Source organism: Musa acuminata, chromosome BXJ2-6 (genome assembly GCF_036884655.1).
Source record: "Musa acuminata AAA Group cultivar baxijiao chromosome BXJ2-6, Cavendish_Baxijiao_AAA, whole genome shotgun sequence".
Taxonomy (NCBI): Eukaryota; Viridiplantae; Streptophyta; class Magnoliopsida; order Zingiberales; family Musaceae; genus Musa; species Musa acuminata.
Window position 1 is genome coordinate 16832194 of NC_088343.1, and position 14147 is coordinate 16846340.

The following is a 14147-nucleotide window of genomic DNA, read 5'->3' on the forward strand; positions in this document are numbered from 1 at the left end:
TTCTTTCTTCCTTAGAAACTATTACTAAAAACCCGATTAGAAGGGTAAAAGTGTCATTGCTGGGCTCTCGGCCTCTTCTTCCCTCCTCTAATAATCCAAATACAGAAACGCAGCACCTGATGCGACCGTAGCAGTTGAGGGTGGGCAGTTCCGTAAGCAGCTCAGCAATGGGGCCACGGCGGTGGGGTTTAGCTTTTTGGCCTGAGAGCGGCAGCCAAAACCGACCGACCAAACCGACCTCGCCATGTCTGCGAAAGCCATGGATGATGACGGCCTCCTCCAACTCACAAGTGCCTCCTTTTTCCTTCCTTTTGCTCTGTATCTATCCATCCTCCACAAGCTTTCCACCCCACTCTGATCCAATCCTCTTCAGCCTTGTTTCTTCTCCCTTCTTTACGCCAAACCATCTCACCTCCTCTCTCCTTCCATCTCTGCCACAAACCTGTGCTGCTCTTCGTTTGACTGATTCTTAATTGGTGACAGATTAAATGGCCGGCTATTGAATTTGATCATTGCGTGCAGTTCACAACTTGATGATCTTTGGAAAGGAGATTTAAATCTGTGTCAACTTGCATCTTTAGGATGGATGAGTCCTTAGGTGGAAGGTACCATCTTGAATCATCAACTGTTGAAATGAGTGGGTGGATCACTTTTGTGAATGACTGTAAAATACAAACAGCTCGACAAAGTTGATGCGGAGGCACTGTAGGGGGATGAAGAACTTGATATAGAAATAATTTATATAATATAAATCGAAATATTATGAACTCATGATTACGAAAGAAAACTATAAATTTTTACAACATTCAAATGTCTACCCTCAACTTTTGATAAGAGGATCTGATATACTATCATCAAATCAATATTTAAAATAAAAAATATATTGAATGAGATTCATATATTTATCAAGTCTCTAATAAGTACTCGTATTAGTGTACCAAAACTTATACACCAGTATATATCAAAATTTTAAAAAATAAAAATAATAAAATAATAAAAGTTACCTTATATTTTTATAGGATCATGTCATGTATTAGATAGTACATCATCATCATCATCATCATCATCATCATCATATCAATATATATAAGGTGTAAAAATATATCAAATAATGTTTCAAACCCTCAAAGAATTTAATACACCACCATCAAATCAATATTTAAAGTATAAAAATATATCATATGAGATTCATATATTCATCAAGACTCAAATAAGTATTGTCTTAGTCATGTGTACTAATACTATATAAACCAATACATACTGAGTTTTTAAAAAATTAAAGTATTAAAATAATAAAAGTTACCTCAATACAAGACCTTTATTATGTTTTTTACAGGTTATTATAGTAGTATAAGGCCTATCATTCGATTTGCCTTGATCAAAGGAATAAATTAATAAATATAGCTTGTATTAAACCATACCATGAAATATTACAAACCTTGACTATATCTTCTCATACCAAAATATATGAATGTATAAAGATATTTTATAAAGTAATGGCACCATATATTTATGTTTTTTTATCTTTCATATACATCTTTTTCTATTCTTGGATTCTCTGTGCTGCTCCAAAAATATATATATATATATAAGATTTACCCACTTCGACAAGCATATTTATATCAATGAAAATGAAATCCATCGTTGCTGTAATCAACTCATATTGGACCCGAATGGGATCCAGGAGGGTGTAAAGATAAAAAAGGAAGCAAGGCCTTATCATGAGCTGCCAAGAACAAATATATAAATTATTTGTCCTGTCATGCTACCAAGTGTGCGTGTAGATGCCATCCACTCTTGTGAATGGATCGAAGCACCTCTCAAGAACAACTGTGCCGTGAGCTGTATCAGAATAGCGAAGCTGTGTTGATAGATGATGATGCAGGGGTGATTGTGTTCGATGAAAAGTTTGTCTTCTTGTCATCTCATCGAGGTAGTATAAAACAGAAGCTTTCCTGTCAACACTCATGCAAGAATAACCTTTCCAGCTGTGAGTTGGGGCCCAAAAACACTACTTTGAATCCTTGGTATCATTCTGCATATGGTTCTTTGTTGTTTGGACCCAATGGGTTGTAATATTCTCTGATCTTGGATTCAATACTCATCTTTTATGAAACGTGGGTGCCAATTTGTAAGTGGAATTGATGCTGAATAGTATTGTTTATAAACACCGGATAGTGTGTTACATGTATCACTCTTTTTCTTTTCCTTGAGAGAAAATATCAAGTATATATATATGATCACATTCGAATGTTTCCTCTTGAAATGAAAGTTATCATTAACTGGGTCCTCGAAGAACTCCAAAGTAAATTAATGATTGAAGACATCAATCATTCTTTCCACATGAAGATGATGGATGGAATCGACAGAATCCATGTGTCTTCTTTATATTACCATTGCCTAGTAGCCCACAAGACAACTCCAAGAGCGGTTTTGCCATGTCCAGAATCCATTGAAGATGAAGTCTTGCCTTTGGAGGGAATTCGTCATTCTAGCGGAACCTGTAAAATGAAAAAGCGTAATCAATGAATCGAGAGGGAGTCTCTGTCAAATTCTTGGATTGTTCTCCTTAAAAGGAGATAGTATTGGAGGTATCAGAACATTTACGATGTGTGGCCGGAAGGGACTCTTGAAAGGTTGTATGGTGCCATTGAGTGCTCTCGACGCTGACACAACTTATGCTATCTAGATTTGGAACAGTTGCAGTGTAGCAGGAAATATATGGCTAACTTCTTCTTGTATCAAAAGTCAAGCTGAGATTAGACCATAGGGACATGAGAGGTATGAGTTCGGCTATCTCATCTTGTATCTGAAGAGTACGTATGGGATAAAAAAATTTATATATAAATAAATACAAGTAGATCGTAATACATAGTGAAAAAAATTAAACAGAAATCATAATCACATAGAACATTAATATTTACGTAGAAAATCCCTCCAATACGAAAAAGAAAAATTACGGGGCAAGTTAACGAATTAGATCCACTATAAAAATAATAAACATACAAATCTCATAGTCTTTTACCCAAAAACTCGCTCAATAATCATAAGAGAATAACATGAATACAAGGATTATGTCACCGTGCACGTTGCCCTCGTCTTCTTCCCTTCTCTTCTTCTTTTGTTTCTCTGCCCCTAACTGTTGTTATTACGGTTTCTCCAAGCCATGTCTACTGTAGCTACAAGCCCTCTTTTTTCTGTCCTAGGTGCCATAAGTCTAGGTTAAAAAAAAAGAGGGTTTAGGTTAAAAGAGCAAATGATTTTAATAGTTGATGTGGACTGTGGGTTATTAAGGCCCATCACGGGTTGAATTAATAAGATATGTACTCAACAACCTTTCCCTTCAGTTCATAACGGAGGTTGTGCCATGACTTAATGTGAAATCAAATAGATTAGATTGTCAGGATATCTCCTGCTTTTCTTTCGGTAAGATCTTTGTCAATATGTCTGTCCGGTTATCAACTATGTGAATTTTCTGAAATTACAACTACTTCTTTTCAAATACATTTTGAATCTAGTAGTATGTGACATCTATATACTTTGCCTTAGAATGAAAATTATGTTCATACATGAAAGAATGGTGCTTTGGCTGTCACAATGCACAACATAATTTTTCTATTTCAACCTAAATTCTTAAAAGAATTCTTTGCAAACCTTTGTAGTAATAATATATTTTACCTCTATGATGAAAAGAGCAATATACCTTTGTAATCTGGATTGTCATGACACAACAGCTCTCCCTACAAAAGTGAGTACAAAACCTGATTTGGACTTCTTTGTATTAATGTCTTGCTATATCTGTATTTGTGTAACCTATCAACACAAGTAGTCCACCTCTAAAGCTTAAACAAATTTTAAAGCTTCCTTTGAGATATCTAAATATTTACTTCACTACTGCCTAGTGCTCTTTGCTTGGATTTGTAAGAAATCCGCTAGCAATACCTAATGCATATATGATATCTGGCCTCGTACATATCATCGCGTACATCAAACTTCCAACTGTTGGAGCATAAGGAACCTTTTACGTTTTCTCCTTCTCCTCATCACTTAATGGATTTTGCTCTAAGCATAACTTGAAGTGACTTGAAAGAGGAGAACCAACTGGCTTTGCATTGCTCATACTAAACCTATCTAATACCTTCTTGATGTATTTATCCTGGTGACAACCAAATCTTCTTGTTTTTTCTATCACGGGAAATCTATGTGCCTAGTATTTGCTTTATTGGCCCAATGTCCTTCATTACAAAAGACTCACTTAGTTTCTTCTTCAACCTGTCAATCGTAAATATATCTTTTCCAAGAATAAACATGTCATCAACATAAAATAAGAGAATAATAAATCTTTACCAAACCATTTGATATATATACAATAATCTGAAATCATTCTTTTGTATCCATTTTTAGCCATAAATGTATTAAATATTTTGTATCATTGTCTTGGAACTTGCTTCAGCCCATACAAGCTCTTCCTCAACTTGTAGACAAAATTTTCTTTACCTTTGACTTTGAAGTCTTATGGTTACTCCATATAAAATTTCTCTTTTAGATCACCAAAAAGGAAAGCTATCTTCATATCCAATTACTCAACCTCCAAGTCTAGGCTAGTAGCAATACCAAAAGCAACATGGATATAAAATATTTTAATAATAGGATAAAAAATCTCTTCAAAGTTAATATATTTATTTTAACCAAAGTCTTTCACAACCAATCTAGCTTTAGCTTTGTACTTTAGTTAAGAACATTGTTCTTGAGTCTTCAACCTGAAAACTCACTTATTCTTTAAGGCCTTCCTTTCCTTTAGTAGTTACACTAAATCATATGTGTGGTTCTTTTGTAGAGCATTCATCACTTCCTATATAATAACTAACCACTTATTTTTCTACTCGCTTTCAATTGCTTCATGGTAACTCTCTAGTTCATCTGCATCAATAAGCATCACATACTTATTTGTAAAATATCTTCTAAAAAGTTGACATTATCTAGAAGATCTTCTCAATTGAGGTTCTACAGAAAGCTGTTTCACATCTTCTTCCTACTCAACATGTCCTACAGGTAGATCAATATCGGCATTTACATTATTTTCCTGTACATCTCCCCTATCACTCTGATGTACTAGATGAGTAACTATGTCACAATCTATTAATCTTTCTATAGAAGTCTTAGCTTGTGCATCTTTCTTTAAATTCTCAAGGGTTTGATCATCAAAGAAGACCATATCTCTGCTTCTAAACATATTCTGCTTTTTTTTTATCCTAAAGCCTGTAACTAAATTGATCATATCAGTAGCTAAGAAAAATATATTCTTTTGTCTTACCATCAGCTTAGACATCTTAATTATCTGGAACGTGTGCAAATGCATGACAACCAAACACTCTTAAGTGCTTGTATGAGACATCTTTTCCTGACCAGACATGCTTTACAACATCACCATCTAGAGTTGTATTATGTGACAAATTGATCACATCAACTGCAGTCCTCAAATCCACATCCCAAAACTTTTTGGGTAGTTTGACTTGTAAAAGCATACATCTAATCTTTTCCATGATGATGTGATTTTTTCTCTCTGCAATTGCATTATGGCAAGGCGTATTAGGAACTATCATCTCATGTTGGATGACATGTGACCTACAATAATTATCAAACAATTATGTGTACTCACCACCATTATATGATCTTATGCATTTCAATTATCTTTCTCTCTCCTTTTCTACTCTAGCATAAAATTATTTAAAAACATTAATAATATGATCTTTGATCTTCATAGCATATGTCTAAACTTTCTTGAAAAATTCATATATAAAAGTGATAAAATAAAATGCACTATTGATATCAGGAACATTAAGACACGGTCCAAATGACCATATATATCTGTATAGACTTGGTCTAAGACATACATTTTTCTAGATAAAGTATGACTAGCAAAGGAAATTCTTTATTATTTGCTAGCTAAACAATCGATAAAAGAGTTTAAACATATACCTTTGAAGTCTAGCAAGACTTCTCTCTTAGAAAGTACTTGTAGGTCTTTCTCGCTCATGTATCCTAGTCGCTTATGCTACAACTCTATGTTGAAATATTTCTCTATAGCATTCAATTACTCAACACAAGGCTTTGGTATGCAACTTGTACAAAGTGTGACATTTCTCCCTACTAGCTACAATAAAAAAACTCTTACTGAGCTTCCATTGCCCTCTACAAAATCTATTATCAAAGTCTTCATCATTTAGCATTCCAACTGAAATTAAGCTCAACCTCAAGTCAACCACATGCCTTACATCCTTAAGAACCAACTGTTGAATTTCGGATTTTGACGATGAAATCAATTGGTGAATTAATGATCTAATTCATATGTTAAGATAAGAATGCAGGACTAATTACGACCGTGAAAAGGTAAATAATTAAAGAAAGAATCGAATGTTAGGTTGGAGTCAAAGATTGGGCATCAGGTCGAAAGAATCAGGGATACACTGAAGGTTCGAACAATGCATTGGAAAGCTCATCGGGAGTTCACTGAAAGCTCACTGGAAGATCGCAAGAAGTCTTGTTGGGAGTTCAGATAAACAATTAACGTGTCCGACAACTAAAATTGCTTACATTATAATCGTTTAGCTTTAATTATTATAGTTAGTGTTTCAATTTGAGTTAGTGTTAGGAAAAATCTTACTAACTAAATTAAGGGCCAATTGGGCCCAAAACAAGGTTGAATTGGGTCGATTAGATGGCTCATTCAAGTACTTGGAGCCATGTCAGGTGGTGGGACTACTTGAGGCTTAGCCTCCCAAGTGATCTAGGCGATGGTACTACCCTGTCAAGTGGTGGTATCACTAGAGTCCAGTCTCCGAGGCTCTGTCAAGTGGTCGTACCATCTAAACTGGGCGATGATACCGTAAAGTATTAGTCTATAGGCGATGGTACCGCCCAATATTGGCGGTGGTATCGCCTAATACTAGCGGTGGTACCGCCAGTACCTCGGAAACTCAAGATGAGACACTTTTTGGCTCCATTTTTGAAGCCATTGGGACCTATAAATACCTCACTCTTTATTGCATGAAAGAACACGAAAAGTGTGAACGAAATTCTTAAGATTTTGAGTTGTAAAAGTATTGAAAAAAGTGCCAAGTGTCCTCCTCCTTCTTTAGCTTTGTGATCATTCTAAGAGAGGTGTAAGGCTTATAAAAGGTTGTTTCCTAAACCTATGAAAATAAGAAAGAGTTGTAGGATGATAGTTGGTATTCACCCATTTAAGGAAGACTGTTAGTGGACGTCGGTGGCCTCGAAGGAGGAGGAATCGGGAGTGGACATAGGTCATGATAACCAAACCACTATAAATTTAGTTTGTACTTTCTTTTTGCGTTTCATTGATATTACATTTTGAGTTAATTGCTTAGTTCACTTACTCTAAGTCAATCATGCTTTCATTATCATTTTTATCGAATGAAGATTTTTTAAAACCGACGTTTTTAACGAAAATACTAATTCACCCCCCCCCCCCCCACCTTCTTAGTGCTCGATTTCGTTCCTAACAATTGTTATCAGAGTTTAGGTTTTTCTCATTTGGTTTAACACCCAAGAGAAATGACTTTTACTAGCAATCAAGAAGGTCTTTCTTTCACTCGTTCTCCCATGTTCAATGGGACATACTACACATATTGGAAAAGTAGAATGAGAATTTTTTTACTTTCTATGGATTTTGATTTATGGAATATTATTGAAATTAGTTTTTAAAAGACTTCCAAACCAATGAATGAATAGAATGATTTAGAAAGGAATACTTTCTATTTGAATGCTAAAGTGATGAACGCTTTATTTTGCGCTCTTGATAAAAACGAATTTAATCGGGTTTCTATATGCGAAACTATACATGAGATTTGGTACACACTCGAAGTCACACATGAAGGCATAAGTAGGGTTAAAGAGTCAAAAATTAATCTTTTGGTTCATAGTTATGAGTTGTTTCGTATGAAACTAAGTAAGACCATTAGAGACATGTACACCCATTTTACGTATGTCATCAATGGTCTAAAAGCACTTGGTAAAAGTTTTTCTAATTTTGAACTTGTTAATAAGATATTAAGATCCCTTCCAAAAAGTTGAGATCCTAAAGTAACGACAATACAAGAAGCAAAGGACATAAATAATTTTCTACTTGAAGAACTTATTGGGTCCTTAATGACCTATGAAATGACGTGTATAGCACTTGATGAACTTGAGAATAACCTTCCAAAGAATAAGAAGGACATGACACTTAGAACTAAAGAAGGCAACTTAGGTGAAAACTCAAGTGACGATGATGATGATGATGATGATGATGATGATAACTTGGCATTTCTTACAAGAAGGTTCAAAAAATTCTTAAAAAAGAATAAAACAAAATAAGATACTAAGAACAAAAGTGAACTAAAAAAGGACCAAGTATTTTACTATGAATGTAAAAAGTCGGGGCACTTCAAAAATGAATGTCCCCAAGTAAAAAGGAGCTACCAAAGAAAAAGAGGACACTCAAAGTAACTTGGAACGATTCAAGTGCATCCAAATACGAGGAGCCAATCAACAAAGACGAAGTTACAAATTACACTATAATGATGCTCAATGATGAGGTAAGTGACTCAATCAAATCTTATTTAGCTTATGATGATTTAATTATTACTTTTAATGATCTATAAGATGAATATAAGTTGGTTGGTAAAAAATATAAGTTGTTAAAAAAGGAGCATGCTTCTCTTGTTAGTGAATTTGATAGATTAAAAAATGGGCATGATACTTGCACTAAGTTAAAATATTTTACTACAAGAAATATTAGAAAAAATTAAAATAGGTAAAAAAATCTCTAAACATGATCCTTGCTAATAAGGGTCATATTCATATAAAAGAATGAATTGGCTTTGTGAGTAACACTCAACAAAAGCCAACTATCTTCGTTAAAGGATCTATATTATATGTCTCACCTAGAGATAAATATAATTTTTATAGCACATATGGACATTATGCCTATAGAGAATCTCTTAGAAAGTGTAGAAATTAGTTTGGGTTCCTAAAAGAACCTTAAATTGTTGAATCTCATATTTTGATGATAAAATCAATTAATAAATTATTTGATCTAATCAATATGTTGAGATAAGTGTGCATGATAGACTACGATAGTAGTAAGGCATAAAGCAGATGATGGACTGGAGTCGAAGACTCGGACGATATATCGTGAGCTCGCCGAGAGTTCATCGTGAGATCACCAGAAGCACGTTAGAAGACTCACTAAAAGCTCATCGGAAGATCGCTGGAAGCACACCGGAAGACTAGCCGAGAGTTGGTCGGGAGTTCGCCAAAAGCTCGCCGGAAGACTCGTCGAAAAGTTCACCGGAAGGTCGTCGAGAAAAATCGACGTACCGAACTATGCTTGCCTTAATCGTAGTTAGAATGATAATTAGAGTTGATTTGAGAGGTAATCTCATCAATCTGTTAGGGGCCAACTGGGCTCAGAGTTGGGCTGGTTTGGGCCGGAGTCAAGGCCCAACCAGGATGTTGAATTCCTGGCCGACAATGGCACCGCCTGGAAAGCAGCACCCTAGGTGGTCTGGGTGATGGTACCGCCGACAGTTATTGCTGCCAACGATGGTACCACCCATATCAGGTGGTGGTACGCCTAGACTGAGCGGTAGTACCGCTCAGTGTTAAGTGTCAGGTGTCAGGCGGTGGTACCGCCCAATAATGACAGTGGTACCGCTAGTACCCCAGAAATCCGAGATGAGATATTTTTTGGCTCCATTTTTGAAAATCATTGGGGCTATAAATGCCCCACCCTTTTCAACATGAAAATACACCAAAGTGTGATTATAATATTGAGTTATTGGGGTGTAAAAGTGTTGTAAACAAGTGCTAGAATCCTCCTTATCCCTTTCTAAATTTTGAGATCATTCAAGAGAGGTGTGAGACTTATAAGGGTTCTCTCCTAAACCTGGGAAAAAGAAGAAAGTGCTGTAAAGAGGTGTTTGGTCTTCACCTATTAAAGGAAGGCCTTTAGTGGACGCCGGAGACCTCGTCGGAGGAATAATCCGAAAGTGGATATAAGTTACCTTGACCAAACCACTCTAAATTTCGGTTTGCTTTTCATTTGTGCAATTTACTTTCCTACAAACCTCCTTAATCTTCTCTTGCACTTTTATGAAAGCTTTCAAGTTCAACTTTTCTCCGAAACAGATTGAATCGAAACCATTTTCATTGAAATCGGCTTTAAACGAAATGAATAATTTTCTGAAATTGTGAAAGTTTTTCGCTACACTAATTCACACCCCCCCCCCCCCCCTAGTACCGCTCTTGATCCTAACATAAATAACTCAATGTCAATAGTTAAAATAGATATATCTATTAATGAGAGATCTAAAGTAAAATGTGTATCTAAAAGAAAACCCCCTTTCTTGTAGATATATTTACAATCAAAAGCTAGAAGGAAGAGATGGTACCTTGAAAGTGAATGCTCAAGGCACATGATCGGAGATCCAACACACTTCTCTAAGTTCACTAGCCAAGATGAAAGGTACGTCACATTCGGAGCTAACAATAAAGGAAAAATTATTTGTAAAGAAACCATAGGTAACAAGTCAAACCTTTTAATTGAAGATGTATTATTAGTAGATGGTTTAAAACATAATCTACTAAGCATTAATTAATTGTGTGATAAAGAATATATCATCAAATTTGAATCTAATGCTTGTATAATTGAAATACAACACAAAAATAGATATATGATTGTCTTAAAAAATAATAATGTGTATACTATTGATATTGATGATTTTTACGATGAAACGTGTTTTTTGGCTTTAGACAATGATGCATGACTTTGGCATAGGAGATTAGGTCATGCTAGCATGAAATTAATCTCTCAAATTTTAACTAGAGAACTTGTAAGAGGAATGTCTAGCATCAAGTTTATCAAAGACAAAGTGTGTGAATCATGTCAATTAGGAAAACAAATAAAAAGTAATTTCAAATTAAAGAATCAAATAAGTACCTCTAGACTACTGCAATTGATCAATATGGATTTGTTTGGACCAATTGATACGACAAGCCTAGAAGATGGTAAATATGTTTTTATAATTGTTGATGATTATAGTAGATATACTTCGACATACTTCTTGGTACAAAAAAGTGATTGCTTTAAATATTTTTTAAAATTTTGTAAACTTGTTCAAAATGAAAAGGGCTTTATAATTTCGTCTATTTGTGGTGATCATGGTGGTGAGTTTCAAAACTGTGATTTTTAAAATGTTTATGAGTCAAATGGGTATAACTATAATTTCTCTACTCCAAGAAATCCACAACAAAATGGAATAGTGGAAAGAAAAAATAAGATCTTACAAGAAATGACAAGAACCATATTAAACGAACATAGCCTACCCAAATATTTTTAGGCCGAAACTGTTAACATATATGCTATGTTATGAATAGGGTTCTTGTAAGACCATTACTTTCCAAAGCTCCCTATGAATTGTAGAACAACAAAAGACCCAATATTTCTTATTTTAAAGTTTTCGATTATAAATATTTTATTTTAAATGAAAAAGATGTCTTAGGAAAATTTGATGTAAAATCTGATGAATGTATTTTTTTTAATTATTCCTCTATGTCTAAAGCTTTTTGTGTCTTTAATAAAAGAACTTTGGTTATAGAAGCATGTTATTTTTAATGAGTTTTTTTAAATTTAAGAAAAATGATTTTGATGCTTTAAATTTGAATGAAAACTCTCTTCCCCCAAGCAACTTGGATGCATCTTTTTCCAAAGAATCCTTACCTAAGGATTGGAAGTATGTAGATGCTCATCATAAAGAGCTAATCAGTGGAGATACATCAAAAGGTGTTCAAATTCATTCTTCTTTTAAAAATTTTTGTATGAATATAGCCTTTTTATCTCAAATTAAACCAAAATATATTAATAGAACCTTAAAAGATAATTCATAGGTTATTACAATGCAAGAGGAATTAAATCAATTTGAGAGAAATGAGGTGTAGAAGTTTGTTCCTAGACGTAGTGACCATTTAGCAATTGGTATTAAATGAGTTTTTAGAAACAAGCAAATGAACTTGGTATTGTGGTTAGAAATAATGCTAGATTAGCAGCTAAAGCTTTCAACCAAGAAGAAGATATTGATTATGAAGAAACCTTTACTCCTATGGCTAGACTTAAAGTCATAAAGATTCTCCTTGCCTATGCTAGTTATAATAATTTTAAGTTATTTCAAATGATGTTAAAATTACTTTTCTTAATAGTTTTATTTCTGAAGAACTTTATGTTAAACAACCTCCTGGATTTAAGAATGTCATTTTTTCGAATCATGTTTTTAAGTTGTCTAAGGCTTTTATGGTTTGAAACAAGCCCCAAGGGCTTGGTATGAGAGACTTAGTTCCTTTCTAATTAAGAATAATTTTTTTAAAGGCAATGTTGATACCATATATATTTATTAAATATTTTAAAAATGATTTTCTTATAGTTCAAATTTATGTTGATGATATCATTTTCAGTTCTTCAAATGAGTCTTTTTGTGAGTCCTTTGCTAAGAGTTTGAAATGAGTTTAATGGGTGAGTTAATTTTCTTCTTAGGATCATAAATTAAGCAACTAAGTGATGGAATTTTTGTTAGTCAAATTAAATATGCTTTAAATTTATTAAAATGGTTCAATATGGATAGTTTTAAGGCTATTAACACACCAATAAGCACTTCTAGAAAGTTAGATATAGATCATGATGGAGAAAATTTTGATCAAAAGACTTATAGGGGCATGATAAGTAGTTTACTCTATCTTACCGCAACTAGAGCGGACATTATTTTTAGTGTTGGACTTTGTGCTAGATTTCAATATAATCCCAAACAATCTCACCTTAAAGCTTTTAAAAGGATTTTTATATGCCTAAAAGGAACTCCTAATATAGGATTATGGTATCCAAAATCTAAAAACTTTAAACTAATTGCTTATATCGATGTAAATTTTGCTGGATGTAGAGTAGATAGAAAAAGTATATTAAAAACATGTCAACTCTTAGGTCCTGCACTTGTCTCTTGATCTTCTAAGAAACAAAACTCGATTGCATTATCTATAGCCGATGCTAAGTAATAGCAATAGGTGCATGTTATGCACAAGTTATATAAATGAAAAATACTTTAGAAGATTATGATATTTACTTAAAAAATATTCCTATAAAATATGATAATAATAGTGTAATATATTTAACAAAAAATCTCATTCAACACTTTAGAACTAAGCATATTGATATTAGGCATCATTTTATTAGAAATCATGTTAATAATCATGATATATCTTTGGAATTTATTGATATAAAACATCAATTAGTTGATATTTTTATAAAGCCATTGAATGAGGAATAATTTAATTTTATTAGAGGAGAATTAGGCATGTTAAATCTTCCTAATGCATGAATTCCTCTTATGCATTATTTTGGAATTCTCGGTTTTTCATAACTTGAGTTTTTCCTCTTAAATCGAGATCGGTTTCTATTACTCTTTCTTCTTTCTATTTGCAAAAATAGTGTTTTGATTCATGGACTTTTGGATTTATGACTTAATCTCTCTTTCGTTCATATGATGATTGTAATATTTACACCAAGTAAATATTTATACCATTGAATGTTTGCACTATACGGTGTTTGTTCATCTGAAAGAAGAAGCAAGAGCACTTGCTTGCTATTATCTTAAAAGAAAAATAAAAATGCTAGAAAAAGAGAAAGTCTTGCATGCATAAGAGGCTAGCTTGCATAATTTATAAAGCAAATTGTACTAGCTTTAATGTTTAAATATAGGATAAAGTGAATGTTGAGTGCTTATTGCAATTACATGTAAATAGTACACCAACGGTGGTACTACTGGATTGGTGGTAGCACCACCAGAAAGCATTGCTTACATGCGGTAGCAACGCTCAGTTGGCAGTATCACACTCAGTAACTCTCCACTATAAAAGCCCTAGTTAGAGTCGATAGTAGAACCACTCCCAACCTTCTCTACACCCCTCTAAACTGCTGTTCACCCCTCATTCCTCTTACTCTACCTCTACAAACTTAAGAAAACCCTCTCTTTTGCAAAGCTTAGGATCAATATTAACCCCTTCGTGATCACAAGAAGATTAACTACAAAGGTAACTCTTAA